This window comes from Pleurodeles waltl, chromosome 5 (assembly GCF_031143425.1).
Source record: "Pleurodeles waltl isolate 20211129_DDA chromosome 5, aPleWal1.hap1.20221129, whole genome shotgun sequence".
Taxonomy (NCBI): domain Eukaryota; kingdom Metazoa; phylum Chordata; class Amphibia; order Caudata; family Salamandridae; genus Pleurodeles; species Pleurodeles waltl.
In genome coordinates, this window is record NC_090444.1 from 571,538,452 (window position 1) to 571,557,174 (window position 18,723).

The window sequence follows — 18,723 nt, forward strand, 5'->3', positions numbered from 1 at the left end:
GCGGTCTTCTGCCTGCTGTGTTTAGATGTATTGTGGCTGAGCCGCAAACCGCCGCAATGGAGTGCTCTTCCTTGCCCTCAGGCAGGTGGGTACCCGCCGGCCGTACTTAGATGTTACAGTTGGACAGGTAGCATCTGGTGGTTTGCTGACGAAAGTAGGACATCACTGGACATCGGACAATGCCAGTGGCGGTGAAAAAGAGGCAAGTCACACACACACACACACACACACTCTGTCCTTCACATACGCGTTCCTGTGCATCACACATGACGAAACACAACATACACCCCAATATCCATTGCCATTACACCACAACACCTACATGATGCAAACACACATACATCTACATCCATTACACAATATACATACACTAGTGACCCTGCACCCACACATGACACAACCACAACAAACAAAACACTCATCTACACAAACACATGCATACACAAGCACAACTACACACTTCACAACAGCGACCGCCACACAACATGTACCTGAGTTCTGCACGCAGCAACATAACATACACAACATCCAGGCCATATGCAAGAGGAACACATACTGACACAACCACATCACCCACTAAACCTCCCTCCACCTCACCCAGCCAATCGCACTGCACACACTAATGCACATACTGACTCACACACACAACTCAAGCACAACATGACAGGTACATATCCCCTTGCAATGTGCACACACCGGCACAGTTCACAAGTGTGAATGTACTGTCATTATGGTGCCAGCATTCATTTGGCAATGTATACTGACTCCATAATGACAGCTGTGTATATGTTCGATATGTGTTGTGTACCATGTGTCCTCTCCTGTGCCCGGCCTACCCATGTCCCCGACATATGTATGTCACAGTAATTTAAAAAAAATTACTGTGAAAGGTACATGTCTGCAGTGGTCCCATGCCCATATGCAGTGACCCCCCCAATGTATACAGCTAATGCAGGTTGCCAACCTTCGAGTCCAGCGACTGAGGGGCCAGAGTTTTCTCAGTGGCAGCAGCGACGGAGGGTCCTGTTCAGTCGTTTCCAGCCAGAAACAGGAGTTGAATCGGGAGAAACGGTGAGTTTCTGACCCCAATCTGCCAAGTATGAAGTGGAGGGTGAACCGCCTCTTTTTGCTTGGCGGTATGGCACATCCAAATCTACTCGCCGCTAATTGTGGTTGAAGTTCCGTCATTAGCCATTCTTTCCTATGGTGCCGTGGCAGCGGTTGGAATTCTATGGCGGAGTTGGCGGGACTCGGGCGGGTTAAAGTCTATGGGACCGCCAACATCTAAATACGGTGGGCGGACCATCATGGGGGCAGGCAGGTTTTCAGTTGGAAAACCGACGGTGGGATTGTTACTGCCAAGATCCAAATCAGGCCCTTAGTTATTCGTAAAATTACAAGATGAAAGACTGACTATGGCCCTTCAGGAACCCCAAAACACAGTAGTGCCTCATTACGTGGAACACAATATCCCCTGATATCTGAGCCTGTCACAGTCTCATCAAAATTAGAACACGTCTATAATGATAACTCAGGGGGGCAGAGATAAAGAATACGTAACAACACACATTTCTAAACTATACATATATCTATTGTTAAACTATTATCTTGTAATCTATGTATGTGTTGTATTTGTTTTGCTTCACAAATCAATTACTTTGTACAATCTCTCAATTATCTACTTTGGTTTGTTGTTTCAACTGTAACTGAATTTCATGTGACGCACTACTTCTGTCTTTATGTTTAGCATTTCTGCTTGAAATACCAGGCTGCTCACACATCGCAATCACAAATAAATAAATAATACATAAACTCGATCTTTTACAGCTTCACGTTACTTGAATAAAATACCAAGTATAAGATACCTGGAGAACTGCACCTTCAAAAGAAGGTTCTTCACCATTGCTTTTTCTAGGCTGAATAGGTATTTATACTTGCATCGATGCAGTAACGGTCACAGAAGGTCTGTGATGATTTCTATGCGGCTGCCTTGCAAATGTACACCAAAGGGTCAATGAACATCACTGTGGCAACCTCCCTCTTATTCAGTGGGCAGTCATTACCCCACACAGCTGTCTCTCCTACTTCTGATATGCAAACATGATACAGTCTACCATCATTTGGCTATGAAGATCTTCGAAACCTGCTTATTCCTGAGAGGGATGTCTGAAAGACATTTTCTAAAACGTAGACTTGAATGTCCTTGCACTGTCTACCTACTAGCCGAGCACCATGTTGATTGCCAATGTAGGTACAGCACTCTCTATGGGCTAGACTTCGGCAACTTAAAGAACGCCCTCAAGAACAATCTGCACTAGCTGGAACTCAGACACCACTGCTGACATGTACCTCACAAGCCTCTAAAGTCATAAGAGAAGGTCTGAAGTGACACACGCACCAGGAAGGCCGTCTTAAATGTGAAGGTCTTCAAGCACCACTTCGAGTTTGCACTGGGGCAGTGCCTCCCGAACACCTGATAGTCCTTTGAAAGGTTCCTCAAACACAAGCTGAACAAATAAGGTGCTCTGTAGGACCTCTTCTCATTGTGAGATATCACTAATAGCGGCACCATTACAAATGTGAGTGGTAGACTCAATCTGGTCAACTCTAGTCACAGCTCCTGTGGTTCACTTGACAGGGTGTGAATACCATAGGTCAGGGTACTGCAAAGTCGGTCCTGGAGAGCCGGGGCCATGCCAGATTTTTAGCATACCCACATTCAGAAAAATGTAGTTTTCTGAAACATCTTTTTTCTAAATGTGGATATGCTAAAAACCTGGCATGGACCCGGCTCCCCAGGACCAACTCTGCAGAACCCTGCCATAAGTAATTACTTTTTCACTTCAGACAGTATGTAGCATTGGTAGCCCGAGTCCTGGAGTTGACCAGCACCTCCAGGCAGTCCTAAGCCGAAGTGTCGAAAATGCAGAGCTGCAGGGGCAAATCTGAAAGGTTCAAGAAAGACAATGTCATGGCACAGAATCCTGTCTGCATTCCTAAATTCGTTCATTGTTGAAAGTGATGGCTTGATGAAAGGCAGTCGAAAGTTATGTCTTGCTGAAAGGGAGAAGAGCTAGAGCAACCAGGTTTGCCTCTACCAATTATAGGTACATAATAATTTGGCATCTACACTCCCTTAGACTATGCACAATAAGAGTGCAGTATCGGCTCAGAGGTGAATCCACAGAAAGATTTCACTTCCTAGCCCACAGAGAAAGAGGTCTTAATATATGTATTCCCATTGTGAGTCTAACTGCAGAAATCTAGAGACAGTGCCAGAGTGTCGGCTATTTTTCCTTTCATGAAAAGGTCTAGCATTGGTTCATCCAAAAGGCCAAATACAGGGGCTCATTCTGAGCCCGGCGGGCACCGCCCACCGGGCGGAAACCGCCGAAAGACCGCACCGCGGTCAATAGACCGCGGGGGTCATTTTGACTTTCCCGCTGGGCCGGCGGGCGATCGCCAGAAGATCGCCCGCCGGCCCAGCAGGAAAGCCCCTGCAACGAGGAAGCCGGCTCCGAAAGGAGCCGGCGGAGTTGCAGGGGTGCGACGGGTGCAGTAGCACCCGTCGCGATTTTCACTGTCTGCGTAGCAGACAGTGAAAATCTTTGTGGGGCCCTGTTAGGGGGCCCCTGCACTGCCCATGCCAGTGGCATGGGCAGTGCAGGGGCCCCCAGGGGCCCCACGACACCCGTTCCCGCCATCCTGTTCCTGGCGGGTTTTACCGCCAGGAACAGGATGGCGGGAAGGGGGTCGGAATCCCCATGGCGGCGCTGCAAGCAGCGCCGCCATGGAGGATTCTCTGGCCCAGGGGAAATCCGGCGGGAAACCGCCGGATCCCCTTTTCTGACCGCGGCTTTACCGCCGCGGTCAGAATGGGCACTGAAGCACCGCCAGCCTGTTGGCGGTGCTTCCGTTGCCCGTGACCCTGGCGGTTTAGGACCGCCAGGGTCAGAATGAGGGCCACAGTGTTCATGGGTTGCTAAGATCCCTGGTGCAAGTATTTAGGCCTACCCATGTGCTAAAACAGTCCTTCACATTGAACATATAACTTTGTTACACAAATGGAATGCGGTCAACCGATATGAGCACACCACTCACCTACCCTATAATGCATCTAAGGCACCAGTGAAACAGAACAGAATCTCGTCAGCATGTACATTCAGATCCAGGAGCAGTATTTACAAATCAGATTTAGTATCCAGAAAAATACTATGCCACGGAAGATACCTAGCTCTGCAGTATAGGTAACTACCACTTTAGTCAGTACAAAAATGTACTTTGGTGCTAATACTAAAAAAATATTACAATGAGATTTAGAATGCATAGAACATATATAATGAATCATCTACACAAAACCAAGTACAGTGTTTCTAGGAAACGTCATCTCAAAAGAATCGAATACTATCATGCATCCGTTCCAAGAAAAGGATCTCTCATTATATGTGTATACTACAGAATCATTACTAAGTCTAATGCTCTCACTATTTTAGAGAACTAAATTAACAATTTTGCAGTTGGTATGTATAGGTGCAAGCAACAGCCATGTGACCCAAAGGTCTTGAATGGATCTCACGCAAAGGTCAGTGAGAGAATGCCACCTTGATTCAGTGCTTGGAACATGGCCATTTTACTCTTGATCTGCCATAACCAGTGCTGTCCTTCATGCGATCCTACTCTGAAATGCTGGGCCCTTGCTTTTCCAGATGCATGACAACAACTTGTGGGTAGATCCACAGGTTTGCAAACCTCTCATCACACCAATGATGCTGGTGTCAAATACCCCTTCGCCCCTAGCCCACTTTCTGGACTCTTCGTTTCATCAGCCTCTTATTCCCCTCTTTGCTCCCTTTCCAATGGCCTGAGAAGAGCAGAGAATTACCACAAATGGTACTATGGCAGGGAAATTGATACAGCTGTGAACCTGCTTTTAGTTCTACCAAAATGAGACAACGTGCCTCGCCAACAGGATCCCCCCTAATAGTGGAGCACCTATTCATAGCACACTTGAGGTCGCTGTGTTTCTGCAAAGCCTCTGCATGCCTTCATACTGTTCTAGTCTTTCCTCTGCTCTGATTTTTGTGGTTTCACTAAGTGCAATTTTGCCATCTTATCCCATTGCTCGCACTGCATCGATTGAGAAGACTGCTGTACTGACTGAGAAGCACTGCTGTACTGACCACATGCATGGTGAGGGATGCTGACTCAGGAATCTTCTTGTCCATGTTCTTCAACATTCTGCTGTGTTTTTCTGGAGGCATCAGCACGACGGAGAGTGTTCAAAGGACATCATCATATGGCATAACATACAACAGTGTATGGTTTTGGATGGCATTAGGCAAATGGGGACAGAGTCTAGCATTTTTATTTCAATCTGGCCAGGTTCCTGAAAAGGGCTATTCCCTTCCTCCAGATGTGGCACAGTAGAGGCTTGGCACTGTTTTCTCCAGCTTCTGTTATAATGCAAAGAGAAAGCGTGGGCCATTATCCACCGGTCACATGAACAGGCTAAACTGGAAGGACTCCCCGCACCCACACATCAGGGCCACACAGGTCACCGTGTCTATTAATAGTAATGCGGCCTTAGGCAGGAGGAAAGAATGTCCTTGGGTAAAATATGCAGGCCCCACAGGTCAGGCTCTGCCTCAACAGTAAGTCCTTGTAGTGATTTCCCTCCGCCACCTCACAGTCAAGCAGAGATATCAGGCACTCCTTATATTCTAGCAACCCACAATGTCTTTGGATGGGGTTTGAGTCACTCCACTGAGGGGTCAACCTCTACTGATGGCGGTCTCTGTTCGTGTTCACACTCATGAGTACCAGGAAACCTCTCCTTGTGTTCCTTGAGTATGTACTTGAGCGGCCTGGTATATTTATCTGACACCTTGAGACTGGGAGGATTAGCTTTTTTCCTATAACGAACACCTCTTGCTTGAGAAATGTCACTTTCTCTCTTTCCACTTAGCCGCCACTTCCTCCCAGAAGTTCTCCTGATTTTGCTCGACACTTCTAAGGTTAGCACAAATTTTTCAAACACCGATGATGAAGAAGACAACAAGGTTAACATTGGGTGGGATGCCACTGAGGCTGACAATAACAGTGAAGCATTGAAGGTGTTGTTGTGGACAGTTTAGCTGTTGGAGTTATTTAATCAAGATGTGGGCTTCGATGTCGAAGTAGCTATTGGAATCAGCATCAAGGATCTTGTCCCCATTAAATTCAAGGCTGTGCTGAGCATTGGACATATCATTATAGCTGCTAATGATACTCAGAGCAATATCAAGAGGCATGACATAGGGCAGAATGGAAGATTACTCCTGATCGCTAGAAAGGTGCACGGAGGGTAACAATGTGATTTTTAGTGAGGCTCAGGTCTTCTGGGATCCATGCCTTGAAGTCTCAGTAGCTTCCCCCTGGGAGGGCCTGTGATTAGAGCTTTAGAAGGGGACCATTTTAGCCACCTTGTTCTTTTTTTAAGAATACCATCCTTATATCCCCTTCCTTTCTTGCTATTGTAGCTATAGAATTTGGTATGTCACATGGTCGGGATATAAGCAGTGGGTCATCTTTCAGAGATTTATCTCTAGCCACACTGGGCACAAATTGTGAATAAATCATTCTTCGTCTTTACAGGCTCCATTAAGCAATAAGGTACACTCTACCTAGTACAGAAAGCACAGGAGAATGAGATGATGACAAACCTGCAGCCAGGAGAGCCACTTACTCCTTTTAAATAAGTGACAAAAAGCAGGGATCTTGGAAGACTCCCATACTGTTGTTTCTGCAGTAAGACTCTGAACAAAGGAGGTGCCAGAGGGCAGTTTTACAGCATAGCGGTTTGGTATGGATGAACCTAAGCTCAAGTAACTCCAGAACAGAGTTCCTTTGCAAGGTTTTCGTTTAAAAGCATAGCATATTTTTATATTTTTCACCAGAGGATTTCCAGCTTGATGTGGGGATTAGTCAATTTCACATGAATCTATTAAAGGTCGAGAGAACTGTGTTTTCAAATGGAGTAGGCAGTGACCTTTTGGAACTTTTTGATGCTTTAGTGAAGGTGTTCCTAAGGGCAGAGGGGCATGTGAGAGTGGCATAAGTGGGATATTAAGAAACAAGTCACCTTTAAGGTCCAGCAAGTGCAGAGAAAGGGAGATTAGTCCCAGATAGCTGCACAGATGAAAGCAAGAGAGGATGGGCTGGCTATCCTGGGTGGCATTTTCTGTATGGTAGTCACAGGTTGAGGATGGCTGGACAACAAACGGCCAAGTGATCTCTGTAGCCATGTAAGAGGACTATAGAGATGTAGTGGAGGACAGACGGCAGAATAGTGGGGTGGCAATGTGCTCAGTACTGTAAAGGAGCGGGTTTGTTTGCTGGAAAGAAGAAACTGAAAGGAAATTTGTAGAGTGGTTGCGAGAGAGGGGAGACATGAACAGCAAGAGGTGTCATAGAAGGAATATAATGTAGTTGTAGGAAATTGGCCCCTTGTTGCAGTAGTCCCCCACACTTTTTGCCTCTTTGATGCTAGCTTGACCGAATGCATGCTGGGATCCTGCTAACCAAGCCCCAGACACCTGTGTTCTTTCCCTAAAACTGTACCATTGTTTCCACAATTGGCACACCTTTGGCACACATCTAAGTCTCTTGTAAAAGGTACCAGTTGTACCAAAGGCCCTGTGGCCAGAGAGGGTCTCTAAGGGCTGCAGTATGTATTATGCCACCCCAAGGGTCTCCTCACCAAACACAAGTACACTGCCACTGAAGATTGTGTGTGCTAGTGGGGAGAAAAGACAACGTCGACATGGCACTCCCCTCAGAGTGCCATACCCACAAACCACTGCCTGTGGCATAGGTAAGTCACCCCTCTAGCAGGCCTTACAGCCCTTAGGCAGGGTGCACTATACCACAGGTGAGGGCATAGCTGCATGAGCACTATGCCCCTACAGTGTCTAAGTCAATTCTTAGACATTTTAAGGGCAGGGTAGCCATACTGAGTATATGGTCTGGGAGTTCGCCATTACGAAATCCACAGCATCATAATGGCTACACTGAATACTGAGAAGTTTGGCATCAAACTTCGCAGCACAATAAACCTACTCTGTTGCCAGTGTAACATTTATTGAAAAATGCACACAGGGGGCATGTTAGAGATGCCCCCTGTATGTCAGCCAGCCTGCCACTTCCAGACGAGTTCCTGACCACATTGGGTGAGTGCCTTTGTGCAATCTGTGGTCAAAGACAAAGCCTATCCTGGGTGGAGGTGCTTCACACCTCCCCCTGCAGGAACTGTAACACCTGGCGGGGAGCAGCAAAGGCTCAGGCCTGGTGTTACAGTGCCCCAGGGCACTCCAGCCAGTGGATTTGCCCGACCCCACGGATGACCCCCTACTTTTGGTGGGAATTCCAGAGGGATAATGAGAAAATCAAGGCAGAGTCACCCCCTCAGCCAAGACTACCCCTAAGGTGTCCAGAGCTGAAGTGACTCCCTCCTTGACAAATCCTCCAACTTGCTTTGGATGATTAGGACCAATAGGTATAGGGATGTGCCCCCCCCCCCCACCCTAGCAGGAGTGGGCCCAAGGAGGGTGTAGCCAACCTCAGGGACAGTAGCCATTGCCTACTGCCCCCTGACCCTAACAGACCCATAAATTTAGTATTCAAGGGCAACCTGAACCCAGCTCTTCAGATTCCTGATGACGTCAAGAAAGAAGGACTGCTGAGCTGAAAACCCCATAGAGAAAAGAAAGAGACAACAACTGACTCGTCCCAAGCCCTACCAGCCCATCTCCTGCTTCAAAAAGCTACAAAAGAAGAAGCAACACGTTCTGCAGGACCAGCAACCCCTGAAAAGCCTCCAGGGGACTGCCTGCCTCACCGAGACCAAGAAACTCCAGTGGACCTGTCCAGCAAAAAGACAAAGAAACCATATTTAAAGGGTCTCCCACCTCACTCCAGAAGCGTGAGTCCAAACTATTCTGCACCTGACACCCCTGGCCTGTGTCCAGAGGAACCAACCAGTCAGAGAGGACTCCCAGGCGAATCCGACCAAGTGTCCAACCTGGGCTGACCTCTTCACCCCTCCACGACAATGCCTGCAGAGGGAATACCGAGGATGCCCATGACTGCGACTGCCCGGGATGAAGATATCCGACGTCTGGAGAAGCACTGCACCCCGCAGTCCCCAGAATCAACAGAAACCGACCCCTGGTGCAGACATGACCAGCAGGCGGCCTTCCTCCCTGTCCAGTCGGTGGCTTGCCCGAGAAGCCCCCCGGTGCTTTGCCTGCAGCGTCTAAGTGACCCCAGGGCCCTGTTTGCACCCTGCACGCGGCTGCCCCAATGCCTCTGAGGGTGCGTGTGTGGTGCCTACTTGGTGCTCCCCCAGTGCCCCTCTAAACCCCCCTGGTCTGCCCTCCGACAACGCAGGTACTTAACTGCAAGCAGACCGGAACCGGAGTACCCCCTGTCTCCATAGGGGCCCACGTTATTTGGCTCCTGTTTGACCTCTGCACCTAACTTGCCCTGTGTTGCTGGTGCTGGGTGTTTGGGGTTATCTTGAACCCCCAACAGTGGGCTATCTATGTCCCGTTGACTGAACCCGTAAGTTTGTTACTTACCTCAAAAACTGTACTTTACTTACCTCCCCCAGGAACTGTTGAAAATTGCACTGTGTCTACTTTTAAAATAGCTTTTTGCCATTTTAAAGAAAACCTTGTACATTGTCGATTCCATTCAAAGTTCTAAGTATTATTATACAAAGTACCTTTTATTTAATGTACTTATCTGTTAAATTGATCTTGCGGGTCTGGAAATAAATTAAGAAATAATATTTTTCTATATAAAAACCTATTGGCCTGGAGTTACGTCATTGAGTGTGTGTTTTCCCTTATTGCTTGTGTGTGCACAACAAATGCTTAACACTACCCTCTGGTAAGCCTAACTGCTCAACCACGCTACCACAAATAGAGCATTAGTATTATTTATTATTGCCTCTGTCAAGCCTCTTGGGGAACCCCTGGACTCTATGCACACTATATCTTATTTTGATATAGTATTTACAGAGCCAGCTTCCAATAGCTGGCCTTTCCCTTTGTTCCTGGATCTCTCAGCCTATCTCTCTACTTCTCCTCTGCTATGTCAATTTCTTTGTATAGGAAACTGGCTCTCTATATAGAGCACTAAAATGCAGTACACTGTGCAGAGAGTTTGGTGGATCCCCAAAGGCTTGCAGAGGCAGAAATAGATAGGTCTAGTGCTCTTTTTCTGGTAGTGTGGGCGAGCAGTTAGGCAAGCATTTGTTGTATTCACAAAGGCAATAAATGAGACACACAAAGAATAAATCTAAGACAAATTTAGAAAAATAACAGTTTCTTTCATTTATGCTTTGAACCAAAGAACTTCATTATAAGGTAAGCAGGTTTTATATTAAAGATACTTTGCTGTTTCAAAAATCGACAGTGTAATTTTCAGAGTCTTCAATATTAACATATAGGAGGAGATCAAGAATGCAGTTTCACAGGTAGGTACATGAAGTACAGCCACAGTCTTCAGGGTTTTAGACCAGCATCTGGCAAGGTTTAGGTTGGTACCAAGCGGCATGGGGAGGCTGGGTGCAGAGGTCAAAGTTGTAGTCCATGTCCAATGTTAATTAGTGGCAACTGAGGGGATAAAGAGGTGTTGATGCGCTGCTCTCAGGTGGGTCAACCCACAGCTGCCCAGGTAAGTTGAAATGCCAGAGGTCATATGGACTGGTTCAGCTCCCCAAGACTAAGGGTCACCAGGTGCAGGGGTGGGTTTTGGCATTGGAAACAGCTTACTAGGCAGGTTGCAGTCATGGGGAGTCATCAGATTTAAGCTGCAGGCGTAGCTGGGGAGTCCGACAGGGGTCAGCCCACAGTGGTCTCTTGGTCAGAAGCACTGGGGAACCTTCACCAGACTAGTGAGCCACTTGGTCTCGGGCCAGGGGCATCGGGTGCAGAGGTGGTCCCAGACGGTGGTTTCACGATTCCTCAGGCAGACTTCTTCTTTGGAGATGGTTTCTTTTGGACAGGTCCGCTGTCCACAAGAGTTTGTGTTCTTTATTGAAGGCAGGCAGTCCTCCCAAAGCTTTGGAGGTGGCTGGCTGCAGGACAAGTTGCCTTCTTATGCAAGTTCTTTGAAGGCTGCAGACAGGCCGGTAAGGGTGGGGCCAAGTCACTGGATGTCTTCAGTCTTCTCTGCTGGTGCAACTTTGTGGTGGCTGGCTCGTCTTAGGTCGGCAAGAATCTGATTCTAGGGTTCAGGGGTGCCACCTAAATACTGAATTTAGGGGCGTTACAGGAAGTGCAAGGTGGTAGCCAATGGGCTACTCACCTTTAGGGTGACTACACCTTCCAATGACCCTTCCTTTGGGAAGTGGCATTGCCCTAACCCTATTGACCTTATTCCTTCCATGCAACATGTAAGAATGTTTAAAGTAGCGTCCACTTAAGCTCATCCACCCTAGGGGTGGAACTGGCATGAAGTGGGCACTCCTCCTAATTTACCTGATTTTCCCACCAGTCCTTTCGCCAAAAGTGGGGTCAGGAACTGGGGGTCGGCCTCCTCCACAATTTGGAGAGGACTGGGCCGCATTTCAAAGGCAGCAAGGCCTTTGAAGCTCCCTGCCCTGGAATGTCCATCCTGCCTGGGAGAGGAGGTCGCACCTCTGCCCAGAGCAGGCCTTTGTTCTGAGCCCTCGAGACCACTGGCTCTCATCTCAGGGGTTCAGAACTATGTCTTAAGGTGGTTGTACTGGTGTGGTTTTGACCAGTCAGTGCCCACACTAGGAGTTGGAAGCTTTTGAAGGGGGCACCTCCAAGATGCCCTCTGAGAGCATGTATTAATAAATCCATCATTGGATTCAGTGAGGATTTATTAATATGGGATGTTTGATACCAAACATCCCTGTTGTCGGTGCAGGCATCATGTAGCTGGGGAACTCGTAATGACCAGTGTCCAGCACATGTACTTAAAATGGGTGCACTGTTCATATACTATGACTGAGAATAAACAAAGACATAGCACAGGCACATCTGCATGTGCAGGTAAGCCCTCAGATTTAATATAATGCAACAGCCTTTAGGACTGGAAGGCCTGTTAGAGGGGTGACTTGCATATAATCCATGTAGTGCAAAGACAGGGTACACAGGTTTTTTGTTATGACGTGTGTTCATTTTAGTTTTGCATCAAGACACTCAGTCTGCCAAAGCAGCACTGCATGCACTTAGTGAAGGGGTCCCTGAGTGTGGCACAATTCATGCTGCAGCCTTCAGGGCCTTCCTTTAGTAACCCATGCTCTAGGTATACCAGGGGTGCCATTTACTAGGGACTTATATTAGTAGCTAAAGGTTTGCCAACTGGGAAAAACTACTGTGCAGTTTTAGGGAAAGAGATCTAGCACCGGGGACCGGTTTAGCAGGGACCCAGTGCACTTTCAGTCAAAATTGCTCCAAATACCAGGCAAAACGTGTTGGGGGCTGACCATATCCTACACTCTGTCTCTTGTTTTCTCTAGCTATTTCTCTATGTATCAATCACTCCCTGTCTATAGCTATGTGTTACTCTCTCACTCTATTCCTCTATCACAGTCTAGTGTCAGTCTTTTATCAGTATACTTCTAGATCACTCTATCACCTATTTCTCAATCACTATTTTTCTGACCATCTCAACTGTCACTTTTACTGAGTCCCTTTATTAGTTTATTTCTCTGCTACCTACTTCTATATATTTCTCATTTGCCTTGCCAATTTCTCTACCACTTATCTATATAAATCTCTGCATAGCTGTCTCCCTTTGCCAGACTATCATTCTCTCTCCATCTCTCCTCTTCACACCATTCTACTCTTCCATCTGTCATCTCTTTACCTACATTCATCTTCAGTGCTCTCTCTCTCTTTCTCTCTTTGTCCTCCTGTACTGAAAATAGGTATGTCTGACCACTGACTTTATTTTGCACCACTTTGCATATTAGCTGTTCAGTGTTCACCAGTTGCAGATTACATTTTGTATTAGTTTAGCTGCCTATTGCCTTTATCGTGGCGTTATACATTGCAGTTGAGCTGTGTTTTTCCACATGGTAAACCAAGCTTGTTTTTTTATTCCTTTCTCACCAAACACGAACAGTTAGTCAGTCAACATGATAAGAAGGACAGTACAGGGAAAGGTGCGCCTTGGGAGGAGAGCTTTGAAAGGTTGGCCAATTTTCAACTCTTTTCTTCCAACTCTGACCTACATTAGCCAGCATGTTTGAATATTTCCATCCAAGAGGTTTTTTTTTGTTCCAGAAAGCCCTTTCAGTTCTTTAAAAGTATAAAAAAAGATGGCCCTGCTCAGTAGCGAGGGAATTTCCAAGACCTTGGTCAGGATTGGACGTCAAATGCCTGACACTTGTCCCGTGAGGGTGGATATCTCTTTCTCGCAGTTGAACGGGGTCATCTTCTTGCTGGCATGAGAAAGATGAAGATCTTGGCAGGCCCTACGTGATGAATTTTTACTTTATTCTTTGCTTTGCAATTATGGTATAATATAATCACATATATTTGCTGTGTACATTGAAGTTGAGAATCAGTGTGGTATCTTTTCCTTTCATTGCTGTGACTATTTGTAAACTTGTGCTTTCGACCTTCTAACCTCCTTCATTTTTTAGGAACCTCGTGGTGAAATAATAATAAATGTCTTCTTTAAATTGAGAAGTGCATTCCAGAGATTTTTGTCAGCTTGGTCATTAGTGAAAGCAAAACATTTTGGCGTAGATCGTCAGTCTTAAAAAAAAAAAAAAAAACAACAAATAAAAAGGGGTTGGAGGTTGGAAGTGCACGGCTTAAAAGTGTAAATATGTTTTTGTTCGGAGAATTAAAGGAAGCAGCGCAAACCATGTTTGAGAACGCATGTAAAATTAAACTGCCTTATGGTGTTGTGACAAACATGTTTTCTTGTTTATCAGGACTTTCTAAGTTTTGGGATGGGTGCTTGGATAAAACAAAAGTGTTTTCATATTTAGAAAAAGTGCTTTTTGAAAGAAATGATGTCCCTTTTGTTCTTGACAGGAGAGTTTGGATACTTTTGTCTGCTTGCAGGAAAATACATGAGAGATGTAAACAGTTAAAATATGAAAATATGAATTTACGTGAGCAAGTTAGCCAGAACAAATTATTTCAAGACAAAGCTGAAATCTACCAAGCTGTTCCTGGAGAATCTGACTTTTCACATTGCAGTAATGAGGAGGTTAAAAAAGGTGGGGGCCAGTGTGAGCCTCATGAGCAGAGCGTAGTTTTCCATGCACAGAACAGCCCACCGTTTTTGGCAGGAGCTGAAATGCATTCTTTAAAAGATTACACTGAGCAAGAAGTTGGCGATGTTACCGATATATTCAGACCACTTTTGCAGAGTACGATGTGTTTAATTAATTCAGACAAGATACAGGTACTGTCACAAAATGTGCAATTTCTGGGAATTCAGTGGAATCTAGAACAAAGAGAGATGTTGTTACAGGTAAAACAAAAGATTTTGGAGTTTCTTACTCTTTGCACTAAGCAAGAGACACCGAGTTTCATGAAATTGTTTGATTTTTGGAAACAGCATGATCCTCATCTGAGTAAAATTTTAACCCTTTGGTACAAAGTAACTAGGAAAAAACATGAGTTAAAATGGAGTGAGGAGCAGCAGTGTGCTTTTGATTTGGCAAATGAAATAATTCAACAGACTTTAGACTTATGTGTAGTGCCAGAGGGAAACAGTGAGTTATATGTAACTGTTCAGGGACAATATGTAAACTGGAGTATGTGGCAGAAACAGGGGAGGACAAGGGTGCCCCTGGGGTTTTGGACTAAAAAACTATCTGACATTGGGGAGCGCTATACTCCTTTTGAAAAACAGCTATTGACTTGTTATTGGGCTCTAGTGAATACTGAGAAAATTACACTAGGTTATACTGTAATTCTGAAACCTGAAATGTCAATCATGCAGTGGGTGATAAGTTCACCTAAATCTCACCGTGTGGGACATGCACAAGAGGCTAGTATCATACACTGGATCTGGTACATACAAGATAGAGCTCGAGTAGGACTGGCAGGCACTGCAGCCCTACATGAACAGGTGTCACAAGCCCCTGTACAGGATGAGGGGAGAGTACAGGAGGTACCACAGGTAAAAGAGTCACCAGTGAAATGGAGTGCACCATTTGAATTCTTGTCCCCTGAGGAGAGGAAGCATGTTTGTTTTACTAATGATTCATTGAAATACATGGGTGCTAAAAGACACTGGAAAGCAGTGTCATACGATCCAGTTACTGAAAAGTCATTGTCCACCACTGGAGAAGGAAAAAGTAGCCAATATGCAGAGTTGTATACTGTGTGTGAGGTTCTAAAGCAAGAACTGCCTGGGACGTGTCATTTTTACACTGATTCTTGGTTCACTGCCAATGGATTAGGCGTTTGGCTTTCCACATGGCATGCACATAACTGGTTCATTCATTCAAAGGAGGTGTGGAGCAGAGATTTGTGGCAGGAAATTTGGGAAATGCTAGTACAGAGTAAAGTCATAGATGCTCACTGTCCGATTGACTCATTAGAATACAGGTTCAATTCCCTTGCAGATGTCAAAGACAAATGTTCAGAGGCAGTAGTGTCAACCCAGAATTCTGACCTGGTGGGGATGGCTAAGTGGGCGCACCAGAAATGTGGACACCTAGGAGAAAAAACCACTTACAGGTGGACAGAGATTAGATCAGAGGGCTTCAAACTGGGAGGCCTCAAGTTATCCCAGGGGGGCACAAGACTCCAGCTAAAAGAAGCATTATACAGATAACAGGCCATTGTTTTCAGCAGAAGCATGTTACTGCATTTTTTTAAAAAGGTAACCATACTTAAATGCAATGTTTAAATAGGTTTAGACATATTTAAACATTGCCATCCTTATAAAATAATTGTGAAAAATTCTGAAGGGGGGGCCAGTGATTTTTATTTTTCAACAGTGGGAGGGGGCGCAGCATTAAAAGGTTTGGAGACCACTGGATTACAGGGATGCACATTCCCCTAGACTTGATAAAAACTGTGGTTTTGCGATGTCCTATTTGTCAGCACACACAACAGAGATCTGTCCCACAAACAGTCAAAGATCAACTGGGGAGAGGATAGTTACCAGGACAGGTAGAAATCAAAGCTATTCTGTTAAATAGTGGAGAAGCTGATTTATTCATACAGATTGGTGACAGAATTGTCCAACTTATCATAAGTGCTGTGTATGGAGGATTGATAAGGAAGGGGGCTGCCCCAGCCCTCCTGACAGTGCAAGAAAAGGGAAGTTCAGCAGATAAAAACCTCAGTGCTAACGTGTGGGTTGAATCCCCAAATGGCCATTCAGAACTTGCAGAAATTACAGCAAAGGGCCCCAATAACGTCCTGCTGATTATAAAACCAGGAAAGGAAAAAGGAGAGCATGTTTCAGATGACAAATGTTATTTGCAAGAAAAGTCATACTTGTTTCTATTACAGATCTTACTACAACTTGCCACTGACCATGAGTGTGCTGTGTGGTCTCCCTTCTGGCGTTTGCTCGTGGAGTCGGAACGCACTCCCAACCTGAACCTGACTGATAACCTTTGTGCAACGCTCCTGCTGTTTTTAAAGTACAAAACCAATTAATCAATTTTGCGCAAATTATGCTTCACAGATCAAAGTTCTACAAGGGAACAATGAAGAGTACCATGTTTGTTCTGTCCACTTGTTTGATTACATTCTTTCACTGGAACTAACCCATGGCTTGTTATCATCTGATAACTGCTGCCAGTCTCATTAAGCAAAATTGCCAGTTGGCGGGCTGTTTTCGTGTGGAAACCTGACTTTCACTTACATTCCAAAAACCTTTCAGGTGGACCGTGTACCTTTACATGATTAGAACTCATGATGTTTCCATCTAATTCTACACCAACTTGCTATTCTAGAGATACTATTCAATCGGCCATTATCGCAATCAGAGTATCTAAGCTTCAGTCTTTACATTGTAGGTGTGCCTGATTTAAAAGTTTATAGGATTAATACGTTAATCCACTTCCATTGCTTTCTAGTGATTGCTTTTATCATTGAATTATGTTGCTGTATACAATGCAAACCTGATTTGCTTATGATGTTTTCTTTTTTTTTTTTTTAAATAAGAGAAAAGTAAACAGAGTCATTGGTCAAAGGGTGGAAATGTTTTGAAAATGCGTATGTTTGACCACTGACTTTGTGTTGCACCACTTTGCATATTAGTTGTTCAGTGTTCACCAGTTGCAGATTACATTGTGTATTCAGTTTAGCTGCCTGTTGGCTTTATCGTGGCATTAGACATTGCAGTTGAGACATTGCAGTTGAGCTGTGTTTTTCCACATGGTAAACCAAGCTTGTTTGTGTATTCCTTTCTCACCGAACACGAACAGTTAGTCAGTCAACATGATAAGAAGGGCAGTGCAGGGAAAGGTGCGGCCTTGGGAGGAGAGTCTTGAAAGGTTGGCCAATTTTCAACGTTTTTCTTCCAACTCTGACCTACAGTATCCAGCATGTTTGAATATTTCCATCTGAGAGGAGTTTTTCTTTTTTTTTTCCCACATAGCCCTTTCGGTTCTTTAGAAATATAAAAAAAGGTGTCCCTGCTCAGTAGCAAGGGAATTTCCAAGACCTCGGTCAGGATTGGATGTCTAATGCCTGACACTTGTCCCTTGATGGTGGATATCTCTTTTTCACAGTTGAACGGAGTCATCTTCTTTCTGGCATGAGAAAGATGAAGAGCTTGGAAGGCCCTACGGTGATGAATTTTTATTTTATTCTTTGCTTCGCAATTATGCTATAATGTAATCACATATATTTGCTGTGTACATTGCAGTTGAGAATCATTGAGGTACATTTTCCTTTCATTGCTGTGACTATTTTTAAACGTGTGCTTTCTACCTACTAATCTCCTTCATTTTTTTTAGGAACCTCGTGGTGAAATAATAATAAATGTCTTCTTTGAACTGAAAAGTGCATTCCAAAGATTTTTGTCAGCTCGGTCGTTAGTGAAAGCAAAACACCTCCATCTCTCACTGCGCACTACCCTGTCTGACTCTCTTTGTTTGCAAAAAGACAAACGTGTCCATTTGTCATAACTGTGGGTCTAAAAAACTCTTTGATACCCAAAGGTTTAAAGGTGGTATCAACAGAGATGGTGTGTATGAGACATGTACCCGGCAGTAAATTGAGACAAAGCATGTTAGATTTTTGAGGGGATGCAGACTAGCAAGGGTTGCTATACCTGAAGATGCTTTCAGCAAATTTCAATTATTTGCCGGTATTTAAGAGTAAAACTGGATAATGGGATTTAGCCCTTCAGAATTGAGGGGCAGAGTGATAAAGATCTCTTTCTACAAAGTTAACTTTATATGTTTAGATTTTCTAAATTTACTTTTGAACTTAGGTGTAACTCTATTCTTTCACCATTTCCGAATGTAAGGTAACACCTAATTGCAAACGTACATGTCTTCAACCCCTCAGTTCAAGTTAGGGTGATGTCTAAAACAAGAGTTACATATGTAAAGCTACAACTATTAGCAAGTAGGCAGGGATCTAGTATATTAATTAATTTAAAATATGCAATATTTTGTCAATGTCAAATAAAAGTGTAAATTAATTTAAATAATGATTATTAGGCTATAACTAATACAGTAAAATGTTACAGCACGTTACTTCATCA

The 18,723-nt window shown here is 44.8% G+C and overlaps 1 protein-coding gene across 5 annotated transcripts in view; it reads right to left on the bottom strand.

Moving 5' to 3' along the window:
- The window catches only part of PUS10 (pseudouridine synthase 10), a 322,578-nt gene that overhangs the window by 248,056 nt on the left and 55,799 nt on the right, over positions 1 to 18,723 (bottom strand). The gene's annotated exons all lie outside the window — the stretch shown is intronic.